This window comes from Gymnoscopelus braueri, assembly GCF_963280865.1.
Source record: "Gymnoscopelus braueri genome assembly, chromosome: 3".
Classification (NCBI taxonomy): domain Eukaryota; kingdom Metazoa; phylum Chordata; class Actinopteri; order Myctophiformes; family Myctophidae; genus Gymnoscopelus; species Gymnoscopelus braueri.
In genome coordinates this window covers 48,872,230-48,892,595 of record NC_137612.1, presented here as the reverse complement: position 1 = coordinate 48,892,595, position 20,366 = coordinate 48,872,230, and the positions used below count along the sequence as shown (strand labels likewise).

The following is a 20,366-nucleotide window of genomic DNA, read 5'->3' as shown; positions in this document are numbered from 1 at the left end:
ACACAGAATACCAATGTATTTAAAGTTAATGAAACAGCTCATGTTGTAGGCACAAAAATGTGTTTTCAACTGTAAAACTAATTTGAAATGGCAGTTCTGTTATAATAAGAGTTTTCATCTTTGTAATAATCTTGTTCATTTCTGTGACCAAATGTTATGTTATGCCAAATGTCAATTATAATCAAAATAATTTCCTAAATTGTTAAAGTTTTCAACTGATTTATATTTTCGCATATTTCAAACTCACTGGTGGCCATGAACTTGCTGACGGTACTCACTGGTGGCAAGCTAGAAGCCATACTGTATGTAGGTCCTGTTGTGATTTGCGGACAGGTCCTCTTTTAGGCTGGTTTTGAATGATAAGGAGTCGTGAAAGTTTAATGGCTGGTGGTAGGGCGTTCCACATTTCGGTGGCAGAATAGTAGAATACATTCATCCCCATGTTTGTTCCGAATTTGGGGGGTACGAGATCAGTGGTGCTTCCTCTGGTGTTGTGCCCATGGACGTCTCTCACTCTTGTGAAGTATTTTGACAGTGGGCACTGGTCCCCTGAGTATCTTGAAGACCAGGCCCATTGCATGTTGCTTTACTCTGTCCTCTACCATGAGCCATCCCAGCCTAGCAAAGTGAGCTGGGGTTATAGATGAGTCATGGGAGTGATGCTATTCAGTGACACTGGGAAAACTAATTATTAAATTAATAATTAATTAATAATAATTAAATAAAAAGTTCTTATGAGAGCAAGTAGTGTGGAAGCAATTTGAAGTTTGGATGTTTAGGTGTTGTTTCTTTGGTAAATGTTTGCAGATAGACATCTAAGAGCGTCGAGATGGGGGACGCTCTAATGGCAGAGTTCGGGAACGCAGCTCAATTTCTGCGAAAGTCAGACAAGGAGCGGCTGGAGGCCCAGACTCGTCCATTCGACATGAAAAAAACAAACGTGTTTTGTGCCCGACCCTGAAGTTGAGTATGTCAAGGCTCAAATCATCAGTAGAGATGGCGACAAAGTCACCGTGAATACCGAGTTTGGAAAAGTAAGTGTGTCATGTATGAATGAAGGAAGTTGCCATTAGTGGTGGTAGAACAATGTTGGCAATTATTGATAAATATATGTTTTATTACATTTGTTCTTACCATTGAAACCACACAAAATAAAGCAGTCATTGTAAATGTCCAAATATTTTAAAACAAAAATACTATTGGTTGGGGTTAGAAATGACCATATGAACCTAATATACCATATGGTCTTTTCTTTCAAGGAAACAACCCATAAGGAGGATCTTGTCCATCCCCAGAACCCGCCAAAGTATGATAAAATTGAAGACATGGCGATGTTCACCTTCCTCCATGAGCCCGCTGTGCTGTTTAACCTCAAAGAGCGTTATGCAGCCTGGATGATCTATGTGAGTCATTGCAACCAAAATGCAGTGGTGTAAAGTAACTAAGTACATTTACTTAAGTACAATTTTGAGGTATTTGTACTTTACTTGAGTATTTCCAATTTCCAATACTTTTACTTCCACTCCACTACATCTCAGAGGCAAATATTGTACTTTTACTTCACTACAATTGTTTGAAAACTTTAGTTACTAGTTACTTTGCGGATATAAATTATGATGTTATGAAACATACATTAACCACTTTGGCCCTATTTTATACTGTACCTAGGCTATTTGAAAATAGCCCATCTACAAGCTTGTAGATCTGCTATTTTCAAACATTTTAGTACTTTTACTTTTGGTACTTTAAGTACATTTTGATGCCAATACTTTTGTACTTACAGTCAAGTAAATTTTGACTTTTACTTGTAACGGAGTACTTCTACAATGCAGTATTGATACTTTTACTTAAGTAAAACATTTGAGTACTTTTTCCACCACTGCCAAAATGTGAGGATCATCTAGTTTATGTGCCTTTCACCAATGTGATACTGACTTCCTCCACAGACCTACTCAGGGCTGTTCTGTGTGAACGTCAACCCCTACAAGTGGCTGCCAGTGTACGACCAGTCAGTGGTCGATGCCTACAGAGGCAAGAAGAGGAGTGAAGCTCCCCCTCACATCTTCTCCATCTCTGACAATGCCTACCAATACATGTTGTCAGGTACTGTAAAGTTAAACCTTCTTCCAACCCGATTAGTAAAGGTGACTCTGTAGATTATAAAACACTGGTGTGTCCACCAATATATTCATGTGACTGCCCAAATTAGTACCACATATCATATTACCTTCTCTTTAACTTTTGCAGACAGGGAGAATCAGTCTGTCCTGATCACGTGAGTAAAACGCTACAGTAACCATCATGATCATTACCTTGATCTGCTACGAAAAAAAAAATACTAATACAAAGTTCATCATGTACATTTCCTGAAACAAACAAATAAACAAACAAACAACTTGTTCTTCTACCATCAGTGGAGAATCTGGTGCTGGAAAGACTGTGAACACCAAAAGAGTCATCCAGTACTTTGCCAGCATTGCAGCTGTTGCTGGAAAGAAGGATGCTGCCACAGAGAAAAAGGTTTATTTTGTACTCAGAAAATCTAGTGTGTTAAGTACAGTAAAAACAATGGTGCATGACTTAAAACACTACCTGCTTGTCTCTAGGGAACCCTTGAAGATCAAATCATTCAGGCTAACCCGGCTCTGGAGGCTTTTGGGAATGCCAAGACCATCAGGAATGACAATTCCTCCAGATTTGTAAGTTTACCACCCCAACCCAAACTACACACATGAGGTCATTGTATAGAGAGTGATTTTGTGTCAACAAGTTCTAGAAACGCCTCCTCCAGGCTCCAGATTGTATTCCCTTAACAGCACAACAATTTGCCTGTCATATTTCTTAGGGTAAATTCATTCAAATCCACTTTGGTGTTAGTGGCAAGTTGTCCTCTGCTGATATTGAGACTTGTAAGTATACAAGCAAGCTTTATACATTTGATGCATTTAAACAGTAAAAAACCCTTACAGTTAAAACTACCATTCCTTTCAGATCTGCTAGAGAAGTCCCGTGTCACGTTTCAACTTAAAGCTGAGAGAGACTACCACATCTTCTACCAGATTCTGTCTGAACAGAAACCAGAGCTGCTGGGTGAATATTGAAACGTAAAACAATGTCATGCCATTTAAAAAAAATACTCAGAATGTGATAACAATTCAAGTATATTCTTGATGCTTCACAGAGATGCTGCTCATCACCAGCAACCCCTATGATTATTCCTTCATCTCCCAAGGAGAGATAGCTGTAACCTCCATCAATGATTCTGAGGAGCTGTGCGCTACTGATGTAAGTGAATTCCTGGATTAGCAATTATACATAAAGAAAGAAAGCTGCCATTTCACAATAAAGCCAATATTACTATAATATATATCACAATATATTATAGTAATAAAGTAATATAATATATACTACTAAAGCACAATGAGAGATCCAGTATGTAAGGGTCACTAAAATGTAATACTAAAACACAATGAGAGATACAGTATGTAAGGGTCAGTAAAATGTAAAACCAACTTGTCCAACTATTATCTCCTGTTTTAGGATGCTTTTGATGTGCTGGGCTTCACCCAAGAGGAGAAGAATGGCATCTACAAGCTGACTGGTGCCATCATGCACTATGGCAACATGAAGTTTAAACAGAAGCAGAGGGAGGAGCAGGCAGAGCCTGATGGCACTGAGGGTAAGATTTCATCATTCAAAACCTAACCCATTAAGGGCGCTCGGGTGGCGCAGTGGTAAAGTCAATGCCCACCACCACGGAGGTTGTGGGTTTGAATCCCCCGTGGTGCATCCGGCTTTGTCGAGTGTCTACACGAACACAATTGGCCCGTGTTCGGGGGAGGGAAGCCGTGGCGGGGTGGGTGATATTCATTCATTGCACGTACTCCTACGGGCTGGGGCGGCACCTGTCAGTGGGGAGTGTTGGGCGGGAGGAGTAGGACGAAGGCTCTACCTCCTCCTGGTGGGGGCTCCTCACTGGCAGGTGATTCAGAAGGATACGACAGCAGTGACAACACAGAAATGTGTGTGGGGAGGAATCAATTGGCATAAGGACTACACTGGGGAGAAAAAAGGGGTAAAAAATAATTGGCTACTCTAAATAAAAAAAGAACGTAACCCATTAAGACCTGAGGCCGATTCTACAAATGCCTTGTTCTAAATCAGTAGTTCTCGAGTTAAAAAAAACAATCAAGATTTTTTTTAAATGCTCAGTGTCGGCTATTAATTTTGAATAGCCAACGCTGACAAAATAGTGAAAAAAACACAGCTCATCTGCCAGTAGACTTGGGTGAGGTGCTGGAGTCAAAATGAAGCCAGATGAACAATTAAAAGGAGCCAACGCAAACTCAAACAAAAATAATCATATTTTCATTTTTTCTTTTTACGAAGATACCAAGTTTTCGGTCTAGACCTTCTTCAGGCAGACTTGAATAGCCGACGATAAAATCTAAAATGACACAGATGCTTTCCCGGTTTTAATGGAATACAAACTGCTTGTAAATCTTCAAGATAATGTGTATATGTGGTGAAAATGTCTTTAAAACCGTACTGCTCCAGATGCTGACAAAGTCTCATATTTGATGGGAATAAACTCAGCTGACCTCCTGAAGGGCCTGTGCCACCCAAGGGTCAAAGTAGGAAATGAATGGGTCACCAAAGGTCAGGGTGTCAATCAAGTGAGTGTCAGTAATTGTACTGTTGTACTCATGTATTTTCATTAAGACAGCAATATATGTTCAAATGTGAGTTCATTATTTTATGCTTAAATCAACATTATGTTTGACAGGTCTACTACTCTATTGGTGCACTGTCCAAGTCAGTGTATGAGAGGTTGTTCAACTGGATGGTGGTGAGAATCAACCAGTCCCTGGAAACCAGGGCCGCTCGTCAGCACTTCATTGGTGTGCTGGACATTGCTGGCTTTGAGATCTTTGATGTGAGTATTTTGAAGACTGAAACTGTAATTGATACATTCTAATATTCTAAATCAAGTAGTGTTGTCTGTGAAAATGTAAAGCAAGACGCACTTGGGTATAGAATATTATAGAAAACGTGCTCAGACACAATTGTCCCTTGTTCGGGGGAGGGCAGCCGGGGCGGGGAGGGTGATATTGGTTCAAAGAAAATCACTTACCCTACCTTTAATAGACATGTTATTAAACACACAGCGGCAAAAAGGAAAGCAACACATATATAGCATTCACCAATTTGGACTAAGTTTGCTGCAATTATTTAGCAATCTTATAGCACCACCTTAGCATGGTATGTTATTGAACCGCAGGTCTTATGCTTACCTGCCACAAAGCACTGCTTCAACTTTGAACAACTGTGCATCAACTTCACTAATGAGAAGCTGCAACAGTTCTTCAACCACCACATGTTTGTGTTGGAACAAGAAGAGTACAAGAAAGAAGGCATCGTCTGGGTGTTCATTGACTTTGGCATGGACTTAGCTGCCTGCATTGAGCTCATTGAGAAGGTTGGTGTTTTGGAGTTCAAAGTAATAGATCATATCCAAGGTGCAGTTTTTACAATCTAATATTCATTCATTAGTTTTTCATATACTGTGTTAACCACTTAAACCCCATATGGTTGAGCGGAGTCCCGCAGGGCTCTATACTAGTGCCTTTTCTGTTTTCTGTTATTTTGGGGAAAGCCTTTGCTGAAAATAGCAGATCGACAAGCTCACACCGCGTCGCGTTGCGTCGCGTTGTCAGCTTGTCGATCTGCTATTTCCAGCGAAAGCTTTCCACACAATACGTATGCTGGGGGTTTAAGTAGTTAAGTATATTGGCGTCTCTTTCCCCACTTTTCTCCAGCCCATGGGTATCATGTCAATCCTCGAAGAGGAGTGCATGTTCCCTAAAGCCAGCGATGCAACATTCAAGGCTAAGCTGTATGACAACCACCTGGGCAAAAACCCCAACTTCCAGAAGACCAGGATGATCAAGGGGAGACCAGAGGCCCATTTCTCCCTGGTTCACTACGCCGGCACTGTGGATTACAACATTGGTAACTGGTTGGTGAAAAACAAAGACCCTCTCAATGAGACCGTGGTCGGTCTCTTCCAGAAGTCGACGATGAAGTTACTGGGTGTGCTGTTTGCTAGGTATGCTAGTGCAGAATCTGCAGCAGGTATGTGAGCTTATACTTCCAATGGTGTACATTTTTACTCAAGTAATATACTTAAGTACAATTTGAGGTATTTCTTTTACTTTACTAGTATTTCCAATTTTCTATACTTTTACCCACTACATCGCAGAGGCAAATATTGTACTTTTTACTCCACTACAATTATATGAAAACTTTAGTTACTAGTTTCTTTGCAGATATAAATTATTATAAAAAATACATTAACCACTTTAGCCGTATTTTATACAGAGGCTATTTGTAGATAGCGGTGCGCCGCGTTGTGAGCTTGTAGATCTGCTATTTTCAAACATTTTTGTACTTTTACTTTCGGTACTTTAAGTATATTTTGATGCCAATACTTTTGTACTTTTACTCAAGTAACATTTTGAACACAGGATTTTACTTTTAACAGAATATATTATATATAATAATATATTTTATATTGTGGTATTGCTACTTTACTTAAGTAAAATATGAGTACTTCTTCCACCACTGATTACTTCATATACTGTAAGTGAAGTGATGCAGTTCAGTTCACGTTCATGGGGTTACTGGTATTAGATGGTCTGCCCTTTTCTTGTGGTTGATAGAGGAGGCCAAAAGTGGCGGAAAAAAGAAGAAAGGGTCTTCATTCCAGACTGTGTCTGCCTTGCACAGGGTAATAATTTCTCAGTGGCAAAACATTTACATTTTACATTTGAAATCCTACAGAATATATCAATACAATATACACATTCATTCTTTGTTAAACCCACAGGAGAACCTGGGTAAGCTCATGACCAACTTGAGGTCCACCCATCCCCACTTTGTGCGCTGCCTCATCCCCAATGAGTCCAAGACTCCCGGGGCCATGGAGAATCCTCTGGTCATGCACCAGCTACGCTGTAAAGGTGTGCTGGAAGGCATCAGGATCTGCAGAAAGGGGTTCCCTAACAGGATTCTTTATGCTGACTTCAAACAAAGGTTAAACACCAGCTTTTAGCCCAACAGTTATTTACAGCTGCTTCTCTAAATGTGCTGTGATTTCAAATGATGTGTTTACAACGTTTCATTCAGATACCGCATTCTCAATCCAAGTGCAATCCCTGAGGGACAGTTCATGGACAACAAGAAAGCTTCAGAAAAACTTCTGGCTTCCTTGAATCTGGATGAAGAGCAGTATAGGTTTGGACACACCAAGGTTGGTTTTTTAATAGTACAGAAACACTTCTTGTTTTTTCTCACTTCTTGGGTTATTTTGCATATAACCTAGATCTGTAGTTTTTATTTATTTATTCTGAGACCCCCTTCAGACAACGCCACCCATGTTTTTAACATTTTTACTCATGTTTGGATAATTCCTGCGGATATGATAAATACACCTGTAGGCCCTACTGATAGTTACAATGAAAATATGTCCATTATTATTATTATTTTAGTATATATTTCCCGGTTGCACCTTTCTACTCATTCTAACTCAGAGGCTGTTGTCAGCTCTAAATGCTTATTGGTCATTAACAATCATTATATGTCCGATTTGACACATCCGGGGAACAGGTTAATCCACAATTCATAACATCTAGAAATTAACACATGTTAGCTAAATACCTGATAACTGTATGTAACTTACACCTTTTGCCACCAAAACACTGTTCTGACTGCAGACACATGCACACACACACACACACACACACACACACACACACACACACACACACACACACAGACAGACAGACAGACAGAGCTGACGGAAAGACTGGAAGACGAGGAGGAGATGAACGCAGAGCTGACTGCTAAGAAGAGGAAGCTGGAAGATGAGTGCTCAGAACTCAAGAAAGACATTGATGACCTGGAGCTCACTCTGGCCAAAGTGGAAAAGGAAAAGCACGCCACGGAGAACAAGGTATTGTAAGAGACAGTCCAGAAACTCATGTTGATGAGGAATTTACCCAAGCAAGTGAATTATACCACTGTTTCCCAAACAGTGGGTCGGGACCCATATGCGGGTCGCGGACCAATTTTTATGGGTCGCGAGTGAATAACAGTCTTTATTTTTGGTTTCCTACATTTTGTTTTTAATTCTTTCAAAAGATTGTCAAAGAAATCCCCCCAAAAAATCTACATTTTCATAAGTTAAAAACGAATTGAAATGTTTGTTTTTTCTCCAAAAGAATTCCATAAAAAAAAAAAGCACTGAAAATCTTGCAAAAGTACTGAAAATAGCAGATCTACAATCTACAGTACAGTGAGCTTGTAGATCGGCTATTTTCACTAGTTAAGGTCCCGGGGAGACATCAAATGTCTCTTTTAGATCTCAAGCTAAAACGTCTTAGTTGGGGGCCCCGGGGAAAAAAAAGGACCGTTTGGTTCAGATTCTCGCAAATTCGCCAAATTTGGCACAGATGTTGTCCATACCGTACTTAATCATTTTAAGATGGGTGCCAAGATTGGCGCCCCATGGTACTGCCATATTGCGCAATCCAATATGGCTGCCACCCGAAAAAAACAAAAAGGCCTAGAATCATAAATGATACCACTTTTTAGGGGTTTTCTGGGCCGTAAAATCTGATTCTGGTGTTATTTAAATGATTTGAGGTCAAGATTACCCCTCAAGGTCAAGTTTACTCATCAAAGTTAGTATATAAAGGTAATATCGGGGTAAAATTCAGTATTTCTGGTGCAACATGCCAGATTCTACCCCCATTTTTTTTTCTCATTATAAGCTATACTTGTATGTATCAATGTTGGGAGAAGACAAGTTGGTTGCCATGATGGGTGCGCTGCATATTGAAGACAAGATGCACCTAATGATTGGGAAGCTGCTGCTCGACTCCGGGTGGGCCACCATCCTCGCTAAGGCTGAGGTCCTGACATCCGGTCGCGCACAATCTGCGCTCAATGAGCATCACATCAAACGCACAAGGTATGCCCATCAAGTTTCTCTCATGTCACTTTATGAGCTCAAACAGACCGCCTACGCAGAGTATTGTGAGAGTATAATGGGCCCACCTGAGTCATTTGATATGTGGGATCAACGTTCACAAACTGTTCCCCAGTTCAAGTTCTGGTCAACCATAATGAAGCTGGAGCTTCTGATGTGTCGCTTTGTGCGGTCCCTGCGGGAAGGGGACTTTCCACTATATGTGCAAGCATGTGACGAACTCTGCGGCTGGTTTCACGCCCTGGACCACACAAACTACGCACGTTGGATGCCAGTCCATGTCCGTGACATGGTTCAGATAGCTGATAAACACCAAGTACATGCTGAATTCATGAAGGGCAACTTTGTTGTGCAGAAATCAGCTAGAAAGTTCAGCCTCATGGCCAAGGACCAAGCACATGAGCAGTCCAACAAAAGCCTCCAGGCGCATGGCGGAGCCGTTGGACTCTATGAGAATCCTGAAGCCCTTACATTGTTTATGCTGGCTGGACCTGATTGCACACGGATAGTTGAGGAGTTTGAGGCCATCAATGACCCACCAACGTCATCCACTGCTCATCATGAGGAAGGACATAACTTGCAAGTAAAGTTTCGCAAGGATGTACTCTCGTTCATCGATGTGGTACAGCAGCTAGGCAACCCCTTCCTTGCTACAAGCCAGGAGCTTATTGCACTCGATACACAGAATGTCATGGAGCCGGCAGTTGTTGCTTCTTTATCTCAAATCCATGAAGCCGGCCAGACCCTTCACGCAGCATATGTCAAGGAAAGATTGGAAATGGCTTCAGTACCAGTATCTGATACCGTCAAGCGGAAAAACATGCTAACATTCGCCAACCGAACTGGCCCCAAGAAAAAAGGTACAAAGGACAGTGGCATACAGAAGCAGAACATGGTTTTAATCACACAACTGTTCCTTTCACTCCAGTCACGTCCCAATGCTGACATGACAGACTTCTTTCAATTCGAAAATCAGAGAGAGCCACCGAGCCTGGCGGACAGAGGGTCTCTGCGATCTGGGACAAAGTCTGACATTCTTCAATGCCTCAATGCTAGCACAGGTCGTGCAGCTTCTGCCAAACAAGCTACCGTTGTGGTGTTGGATATGGCAGCAGTCATCCACATGGTGCGGCCCACAACAGCAAAGACATTCAGCGAGTATGTCTTGCTCAACATTACACCATTTCTGGAGGCCCAAATGACAACTAGTACCCAACGCATTGATGCTGTATGGGACAACTACCCAGAGGAAAATAACCTAAAATATCTTACACAGAAACGGCGTGGGAATGGTTCACGGACAAAAGTCGGTGATGGTAGCACTCCAATCCCTAAGCATGAATGGAGTGGCTTCCTAAAAAACGAGGACAACAAAAAGGAGCTCTTCTCATTCATCAGCACACAGATCTCAAAGAATGACATGCGTGGAAAGCTCCTTCTGACTACCCGCTTTGAGACTGTGCTCTCCAACATGCCTTGTGATGTCACAAAACTACAGAAGTGCAACCATTCTGAGGCAGACACCAGGATCCTCCTGCATCTGGCACATGCAGCAGAGCAGGGTCATACAACAGCCTTTGTTCGCACCGTAGACAGCGATGTTGTCATTTTGGCAATCCGGTTTTTCGAGACCCTTGGCCTAACGGAGCTCTGGGTGGGTTTCGGTACTGGTCGAAAATATCGTGACATACCAGTCCATACCATCTACTCTGATCTCGGTCCATCAAAGTCATTGGCACTACCCCTCTTCCACAGCTTAACAGGGTGTGACACAACTTCCCAGTTTCTTGGATGTGGCAAGAAGACAGCTTGGGCAGCCTGGAGAAGCATACCAGACCTCACCAACACACTAGTTGCTCTCACAAACACCCCTGACCTCTTCAGTCTTGAGTCTGTGCATATGCAGAACATTGAACGATTTGTCGTGCTCATGTACAGCAAGGGGTGTGGTGCAGCTGGTGTCAATGAGGCCAGACATTGCCTCTTCACCACTGGAAGTAGATCACTGGAAAACCTCCCACCTACCCAAGCTGCACTGTTCCAGCATGTCAAGCGAGCGCTACTGCAGGCAAGTTTCTACTGGAATCAGGCAACCTCGGTCCAGCAGGAAATTCCTGACTTCAGTGAGTGGGGCTGGCACAAAGATGGCACTGGCACATGGCAACCACTGTGGACCACTCTTAGTGATGCATCAGCAGCATGTGACCTTCTTGTGCGCTGTGGCTGCCTCAAGGGATGCATGGGAAGGTGCAAATGCCACCGTATCGGTGTCCGATGCACAATCCTCTGCAAATGCGAAGGTGGGTGCCTTAATAATGAAGATGACAGCCAGTAACTCCACACCTTGCAAGGGATGGAGACACAAAGAATGTGAAAGACAACATTGTGATCTAACTTTTTGATTTTAGCAAGTTTTACGGAGTAACTATTTTGATTACATTGTCCCCTACTGTTGTTTACTGTTGTTGAAGTTGGACTTGTATTAGTTTGTTGTTTATAATAAACAATCTACTGTTTTGAGTTGTGAAACATTGATACATATACAACTACAACTTATAATGGAAAAAAATTACTTTTTGGGGGTAGCATCTGGCATGGCGCACCAGAAATACTGGATTTTACCCCAATATTACCTTTATATACTAACTTTGATGAGTAAACTTGACCTTGAGGGGTAATCTTGACCTCAAATCATTAAAATAACACCAGAATCAGATTCTACGACCCAGAAACCCCCTAAAAAGTGGTATCATTTATGATTCTATGACTTTCCGTTTTTTTTCGGGTGGCAGCCATATTGGATTGCGCAATATGGCAGTACCATGGGGCGCCAATCTTGGCACCCATCTTAAAATGATTAAGTACGGTGTGGACAACATCTGTGCCAAATTTGGCGAATTTGCGAGAATCTGAACCAAAAAATCCCCGGGGCCCCCGACTATCTGGGAACCACTGAATTATACTAACTACTGTAGTTAATAATTTAGGTTAAAAACATGACTGAGGAAATGGCAGCTTTGGACGAACTCATTGCCAAGCTGACCAAGGAGAAGAAGGCTCTTCAAGAGGCTCATCAGCAAACGCTGGACGACCTGCAGAGTGAGGAGGACAAAGTCAACACTCTGACCAAGGCCAAGACCAAGCTGGAGCAGCAGGTTGACGATGTGAGTATATTAAGCAATATTATTGTCATAGCATTGTCATAGAGTTATTAGAATGTGGAGCAGAGTACAATCAATGGGCCTCATTCACAAAAACGTGCAAACGATCATAAACCATTCGTGCCTTCATTCATCATTGTTCTTCTTAGCTGAAGTTGATGGACAAACTCATGTCTGTTCTGAGGCGGTCGTATACAGTATGTGGCAGAAAACATGCATGATGGCCCTTACAATTCCTTATTCTTAAAGCAAAATCAATTGCAGTAGTGCCAAATATCCTTCCATGCTTTATTAGCCTATAATTTATTCCTGTGACATTAAACGTTATAATTTTCTTCTTCTCATTTATAAATGAAAACAATAATCACTCACGTTCATCGTGCGAGGGACTCGGTTGTAAAATACAGTAGTACACTCTCTACAAAATACACTAGTGCCCTAATACTCTACAACCTATCAAGGCATTGCGATGCAAAGCCTTGATAGGTTTGTTGTACTACGTAGTGCTTTCACCTGTGATGTTTACAAATCAAAGCTGTACACACCCATTCATGAAGCCGACTTTACTACGGGAGCAGACCCACGTTGAAATATACTGTAGTAGACAGAATAGCTTTGTGAATTAGGCCCATTGTATTCTTCCTGACATTGTTTCATTTCTTAGCTTGAAGGATCACTGGAACAAGAGAAGAAAGTCAGGATGGATCTTGAGAGAGCAAAGCGGAAGCTGGAAGGAGATTTGAAGTTGACCCAGGAGAACCTAATGGACCTGGAGAATGACAAGCAGCAACTTGAGGAGAGACTGAAGAAGTAAATCATGCAAAACCTTACAAATCTAATGCAACAATTAAAAAAATACATAGAGGCCCTAAATGTCTGTTTCTCTCACTTAAAGTCGCAGATCACACATCCTCAGAAATCCTCAGAAACATCAATCTCTGATCATTAAATGTACATGACAAGTATTCTTAAACTAGCTTTATGTTACCTTTTCTTTTGCTCTAACTTTGTCCTAATTTTGTATTCTATATTATATGAATTATGCATAAGATTGATGATCAGAACAAAGGGTTATGCAAGGGAATGCACACCAAACCAAAACAACAAGACACTTCCTCATTGATGACTCCTTGCAAACTTCCTCATTGTTGCATTTAGTGATGCTCTGATTGGCGAGTGCATTTGTGACGTAACAGCGTCTGAATTGCGTGCGCAGCATCAGAGCCGTTTTGAAGAAGTGGAAATCTGAAAGCCAGATTTTAGTGGTAAAAATCCATAGTAATGCTATACAGTATATGAAGAGTGCCAGGAGTTTCATTATTAAGCTTCGAAAACATATCCACCACACAAAAAAACATGATTTTTGGTGGAGTGCGTCTTTAAATGTACTGTATAAATATAAACATTTCTTTTAATAGGAAGGACTTTGAGGTTAGCCAGCTAAACAGTAAGATTGAGGATGAACAGGCTATGAGTGCACAACTTCAGAAGAAACTTAAGGAGTTGCAGGTAACTATGAATGCAATATAAAATGTAATTATGCATGCACAACTAAACATTTTTTTATTTAAAGCAGTGGTTCTCAAACTGGGGAACTCGCAAAGCCGAGCTTGTAGTTCGGCTATTTTCACAATATTTATCTGTGGAACCGAGTCAAACTAAACAAAATTCTAAGTGCTTGTCAGGGTGGGGGTCCTCAGTTCAAATATTATTATTTTGGGGGGTCGTGGCCTGAACAGTTTGGTCTTTGGAAACCCTTGATTCAAAGCACAGATCTCCACCAAGGAAAATGTTATCAGTTCTTCCTGGGCCCAGGACCTTCCATCAAGTATTGTGGAAATCCGGGAACTTATTTTTTTTTTGCAAATCTATTCACTGCTTGAGTTGCAGCTAACTGACAGACATACTGACAGACGGGGGTGATAACACATGTTAGGTGATAACAAAGTGTTGGGCTAAATAATGTACATTGCATTGTCAGGCCCGTATTGAAGAATTAGAGGAAGAACTGGAGGCTGAGAGAGCTGAGAGAGCCAAGGTGGAGAAACAGATCAAACTTGTCCAGAGAGCTGGAGGAGATCAGTGAGAGGCTGGAGGAGGCTGGTGGGGCCACCGCCGCCCAGATCGAGATGAACAAGAAGAGAGAGGCTGAGTTCCAGAAGGTGCGCAGAGACCTTGAAGAGTCCACTCTGCAACATGAGGCCACCACTTCTACTCTGAGAAAGAAGAACGCAGACAGTGTGGCTGACCTGGGAGAGCAGATTGACAACCTTCAGAGAGTCAAGCAGAAGTTGGAGAAAGAGAAGAGCGAGCTCAGACTGGAGCTTGATGATGTGGTCTCCAACATGGAGCAAGTTGTTAAGACCAAGGTGAGTCAAAAGTCTCCAACATGGAGCAAATCGCTAAGACCAAAGGAGTCAAAAGTCCTAATTGTGTAAATGTAGAATCAGGTCAGAATGATCGTGTTGATTCATAATAAATTGATGTATTGATTCTTTTAGACAAACTTGGAAAAAATGTGCCGCACTTTGGAGGACCAGATGACTGAATACAGAACAAAATCTGAGGAAGGTCAACGCTCCATTAATGACTTCACCATGCAGAAAGCAAAGCTTCAAACTGAGAATGGTATGACACTGTTAAAATGGGTCATGACAAAACAACTGTAGCAACAATGTGTGGAAATATATTCACATCCAGCTCATTCTAGTGTTTCAGTTTGATTCCAGCTAACTGATATTTGAGCTACATTCATAATTTTGTAAGGGAAAGAAGGTTGATGAAAAAAACGTGTTTGGCTACAGGTGAGCTCATCAGGCAGATGGAGGAGAAGGACTCTCTTGTCTCCCAGTTGACCAGAGGGAAGCAGTCATACACTCAGCAGGTTGAGGACCTCAAGAGACAACTGGAGGAGGAAATCAAGGTAGAATACGCTTCAATAAAATGGTATTTAGGTAGAAATGGACCATACACCAATTCCTTAATAAAAATGTACCATTCATTAATAAAAGGATTGTGATAAAAGGTTTTTGTGGATTCTGCAACTAACTAAATTACCCCCCCCCCCTCCTTCACAAAAGGCCAAAATGCACTTGCCCATGCAGTGCAGCCTGCTCGCCATGACTCTGACCTGCTGAGGGAGCAGTATGAGGAGGAGCAGGAGGCCAAGGCGGAGCTGCAACGGGGCATGTCCAAGGCTAACTCTGAAGTGGCTCAGTGGAGAACCAAGTATGAGACTGATGCCGTCCAGAGGACTGAGGAGCTGGAAGAGGCAGGAAGTAAGGAAATCACCTCCTAGATGAAGGTCACTGTTATGAGATGTAGGAAGACACCTGATACACATGGATTATGTTTGTTTGGCCCTGTACAATAGGAAGAAGTTAGCCCAGCGTCTGCAGGATGCAGAGGAATCTGTGGAGGCTGTTAATGCTAAATGCTCCTCCCTGGAGAAGACCAAACACAGGCTCCAGAATGAGATTGAAGATCTCATGGCGGATGTGGAGAGATCTAATTCTGCCGCTGCAGCTCTGGACAAGAAGCAAAGAAACTTTGACAAGGTAATAAAACATGTTATAGTTGCCTCTTAATATGTTGCATTTTCTGATCCAATGTGACACATTATTGAACCAGGTCCTGGCTGAGTGGAAGCAGAAGTTTGAAGAATCTCAGACTGAGCTGGAGAGCACCCAGAAAGAGGCCAGGTCTCTCAGCACTGAGCTCTTCAAACTGAAGAACCCTTATGAAGAGTCTCTGGATCATCTGGAGACCATGAAGCGAGAAAACAAGAACCTTCAAGGTAATAAGGTTTCATTCATCTTCATTATCTAATGGGTGTAGAGCAGGGGTGTCAAACCCATTTGCGAAATGCAACTTCATGCGGGTCACATGTTAACGAGCAAATGCATGCGCACAAATCAATGAGCAAATGTGCGTGCGAACTGACCAGCACGTAACTCCTACCGTTTTCCCACCGTTTAACCACTTCAATCGGACATTATAGCAGAAATAAATGTAGAATAGCCTACTATCTCTGTCCCTGCTATCTACAAAAATGTTTCACTTGGCAAATTGTGTTTCTTGTTCTTCATACGAATACGAACCACATGGCTGTGCCGGTTTGACAACCCCTGAGGATACCTTTTCATGGCTGGGACCAATTTTAAATAATGATATGCTTTTAAAATAGAGGAAATATCTGACCTGACTGAGCAAGTTGGTGAGGGAGGAAAGAGCATCCATGAGTTGGAGAAGGCACGTAAATTACTGGAGCAAGAAAAGTCTGAGATACAGTCTGCTCTCGAAGAAGCTGAGGTGAGATTGGAATAAGCAATAAAAATATGAAATTGTATCGGCTCAATGTCAGACGAATTTCTCATGATATGTGATGTTCCAACAGGGATCCCTAGAGCATGAGGAAGGCAAGATCCTCAGGGCTCAACTAGAGTTCAACCAAGTCAAGGCTGAAATCGAGCGCAAACTTGCTGAGAAGGATGAGGAGATGGAAATGGCTAAGAGGAACCAGCAGAGAGTGGTGGACACCTTGCAAACCTCCTTGGAGTCTGAGACTCGCAGCAGGAATGAGGCTCTGAGACTGAAGAAGAAGATGGAGGGAGATCTCAATGAGATGGAGGTCCAGCTGAGCCAGGCCAACAGGCAGGCAGCAGAAGCTCAGAAACAGCTCAAGGGACTCCATACCTATATGAAGGTATAGTAATAGTGAACAGAAACCATGTTGACTATAAATCTGTCAATATCTGATCCAAGTTAAGGTCAGACAAGCTGAGACATAAAGATGACATTTCCTTAATACTTAATATTTTAACAGGACTCTCAGATGCAGTTGGATGATGCTCTTCGTGCCAATGATGATCTGAAGGAGAACATTGCCATAGTGGAGAGACGCAGAAATCTGGTGCAGGCTGAACTAGAGGAGCTGAGGTCTATGGTGGAGCAGACCGAGAGAGGTCGTAAACTGGCTGAGCAGGAACTGCTGGATGTCAGTGAGAGAGTTCAACTGCTGCACTCCCAGGTAAGTCATCATTGAAATGGATTAAACCCAAATCAGTCAACATTAAAGGTACGGTAAGGGATATTTGTTGGTTAAAACAAATATCACTTCTACTCACAAAAAAAATAAGGATTTAGAAACGGTTAGTGAGTGTGTTTATACACATTTTTAAACACTTACTCAAACTTGTGATTTATTAAGGTAGCCTAACTAGTCATTAGACAAGTATTTTGTGTGAGCCCATCTAAAGACAGGACTGTCTATGCTTAATAAAGCATTTATAAATGAAAATGTCAATACAATCATTAAGCACAAGATTAGGTTATTAATCGGGAATAAAACCTTTAAAATTGTGTTTACTAATGCTTTGTAATGTATGAATAATGTTAAACGAATGATGAATTCATGATTAATTAAGTATTCACTTAACTAATGATAAATTGTTTATGGTTCAAATGTATAAAAACTGTAATGCTTAGTAATGTATGAACTACACATTTACAAATGGTGAATTCATCATGAATTAAGTATTTACTCATGTTTAACTCATGCTTAACTAATGCTTAATAGTGTGTATAGCTATTATAAAGTGCTACCAACATGTATTGTTAAAAAGTTGAAGCTCTATATTCTGATAGGAATCATTGCTGTAGTGTTTGTTCAGAAACAGCTTATCTCCAGCTCTTAAATGAACAGAAATAACATTATCAGGTGGGTTGCCAATTTCATTAACTCAGGAGAGAGTCCTGATTTATCAGCTTCAGACTTATAGTGTCCCAGATCCAATTTTTGTCTTCTCACTTCATTGTGTTATCACTTCCCCTTTCACTTATTCTATGTTTATTAAAGAGCTGGAGAGATGGGGAGGCCCCTGTTACAAAAAAACACTACATAGCTATTTAATACTTATATTGAAAACATTTATCACTTGTACTGCACCCTTAATTACAAAAACGTACGATGAATTGATTCAAAACGTTGCCATGTCATATCTAAAAAAAATACTAATCACAATATTTTTTTGTTATGTTATCAGAACACCAGTCTGTTGAACCAAAAGAAGAAACTTGAGGTAGACACCTCCCAGCTTCAGAATGAACTGGACGAGGCTCTGCAGGAGTGTAGAAATGCTGAGGAAAAGGCCAAGAAGGCCATCACTGATGCCGCCATGATGGCCGAGGAGCTGAAGAAAGAGCAGGACACCAGTGCTCACCTGGAACGCATGAAGAAGAACATGGAGCAGACCATCAAGGACCTGCAGCACCGCCTGGATGAAGCTGAGAACATAGCCATGAAAGGTGGCAAAAAGCATGTCCAGAAACTGGAGTCCAGGGTGAGCGACTAAACTTTCTGTACTATAAGCCTTAAGGTGGTGATCACACTGGTAAGCAGTAGATGAAATGGCTAGTGGAGTGATCTCCACTTCAGTGTAACCTGGCAACATTTTAGACATTGTGATCAATCACAATTGTCAGAACCTATAATAAAAGAAGCAAGAACAATGGAGGCCAAGATATTGGAAAAGATGACAATTTATAAGTTGGCGATCTCACTGGTAAGCTGTAGATGAAGTGGCTAGTGGAGGGATGTCCACTTCAGTGTAATCTGGCAATCACAATAGTCAGACTCAGAACCTATAATAATATAATATAGAAGTTGATTATTGACATGCACAACAAAATGACACTGCTTTTTACACTGTCCAACTGCAGCATGCTAAGCGTTGCCATTTAGGCTTCATTCTTGCAGTGTGATTCCTAAATTCACATTATATACTCAGGCGTATGCTTTCCTTTTAAGGTAAGGGAGCTGGAAGTGGAAATGGAATCAGAGCAAAAAAAGGCTAATGATTCGGTAAAAGGAGTTCGCAAACATGAAAGACGCATCAAGGAGCTCACCTATCAGGTATAATCCTTAGATATTGATCACAATTTGGTTTAATATGTAGCTGAATCAAATATCAATGAAAATGTTGAATAATTTCTTAATGCAGACAGAGGAGGATCGTAAAAATTTGAGCCGCCTCCAGGACCTGATGGATAAATTGCAGCTTTAAAGTCAAGTCCTACAAGAGAACTGCAGAAGAGGCTGTGAGTATTTCAGCAATTCAACCACTATAGGAATATGAAGAAGTATCATCATGCACAATAGTACACACACACACACACACACACACACACACACACACACACACACACACACACACACACACACACACACACACACATCTAGCCTTTTGGCATTTTATTTTGACTAAGATTTTGTCAATGACAAAAAAGAAAAGAAAGAAACATAGTGATTTATTTTCAGTGAAGTGTTGTGTGGAGTCTCTAAACTATTTTCATATCAGCTATTGAGTCATTGACAGTGTGCAGTAACTGGTAACTTAACTAATAACCAGTGAAGGCAAGCCCAGTTGGGCTTGTGGACTCAAAACGTAAATTCCTTACCTTTAATAATCCACCACCTATTATTTTAGGAGGAACAAGCCAACAGCAGTCAGGGCAAGTTCCGTAAGCTGCAACATGAACTGGATGAGGCAGAAGAAAGGGCTGACATTGCTGAGTCTCAGGTCAACAAGATGAGAGCTAAGAGTCGGGCAAGGTAAGCATCTAGTGGCAAATATCACTATTTGACAATTTTCAAAGCAGATGTGAAAGTGAAACCTCTATTTTAATATATTTATAATATTTATTTTCTTCTCTTACAGAAAGGTAAAGATGAGGAGTGAAGCTCCCTGACAGACCGTTCTAATTACATTATTTTTCTCTATGCAACATAAAAATAATAAAGCAATCTTATGAACTGAATACATAGGGCCACAATGGAGGACTTTGTTGTGTTATCCTTTTAGCCTTAATGTCTTACTGCACCACGTGCTGTTTACATTTCTGACTAATAAAGTATTCAAGCAATCAATGAAAATCTAAAAGCATTGTGTTTGTTTCAAGTGTGTCCTGTGCCTACTTTTTCTAATATACATTGTAGAGTAAAAGATGTTTTTTAAAGCTTGTTTTTAAGTATATATAACTTGCCATACAGTACACTACTGTTCCCAAAAAGCCCCAACAAGTCTAGGTTAATGCTTAAAACATTTGATGTATTACCTTGCGTTGTCCTTGCTTACTGTAAATCGCTCTGGATT

At 41.2% G+C, this 20,366-nt stretch overlaps 1 protein-coding gene and 1 pseudogene across 2 annotated transcripts in view; both read left to right on the top strand.

Annotated features, from left to right (window-relative positions):
- The window catches only part of mtss1 (MTSS I-BAR domain containing 1), a 745,180-nt gene that overhangs the window by 415,465 nt on the left and 309,349 nt on the right, over positions 1-20,366 (top strand). The window lies entirely within an intron of this gene.
- On the top strand, positions 830-19,962 carry LOC308082011 (myosin-6-like; annotated as a pseudogene). The gene is made up of 35 exons: positions 830-1,034; positions 1,260-1,403; positions 1,947-2,103; positions 2,248-2,275; positions 2,415-2,517; positions 2,607-2,699; positions 2,846-2,909; positions 2,992-3,090; positions 3,182-3,285; positions 3,541-3,679; positions 4,558-4,676; positions 4,787-4,936; positions 5,312-5,479; positions 5,820-6,135; positions 6,723-6,790; positions 6,890-7,095; positions 7,189-7,312; positions 7,853-8,014; positions 12,040-12,216; positions 12,878-13,023; positions 13,632-13,722; positions 14,195-14,582; positions 14,715-14,841; positions 15,018-15,136; positions 15,294-15,491; positions 15,587-15,770; positions 15,844-16,009; positions 16,400-16,524; positions 16,610-16,918; positions 17,039-17,242; positions 18,258-18,554; positions 19,022-19,126; positions 19,215-19,311; positions 19,701-19,825; positions 19,932-19,962. The product of its transcript is annotated as a myosin-6-like (transcript).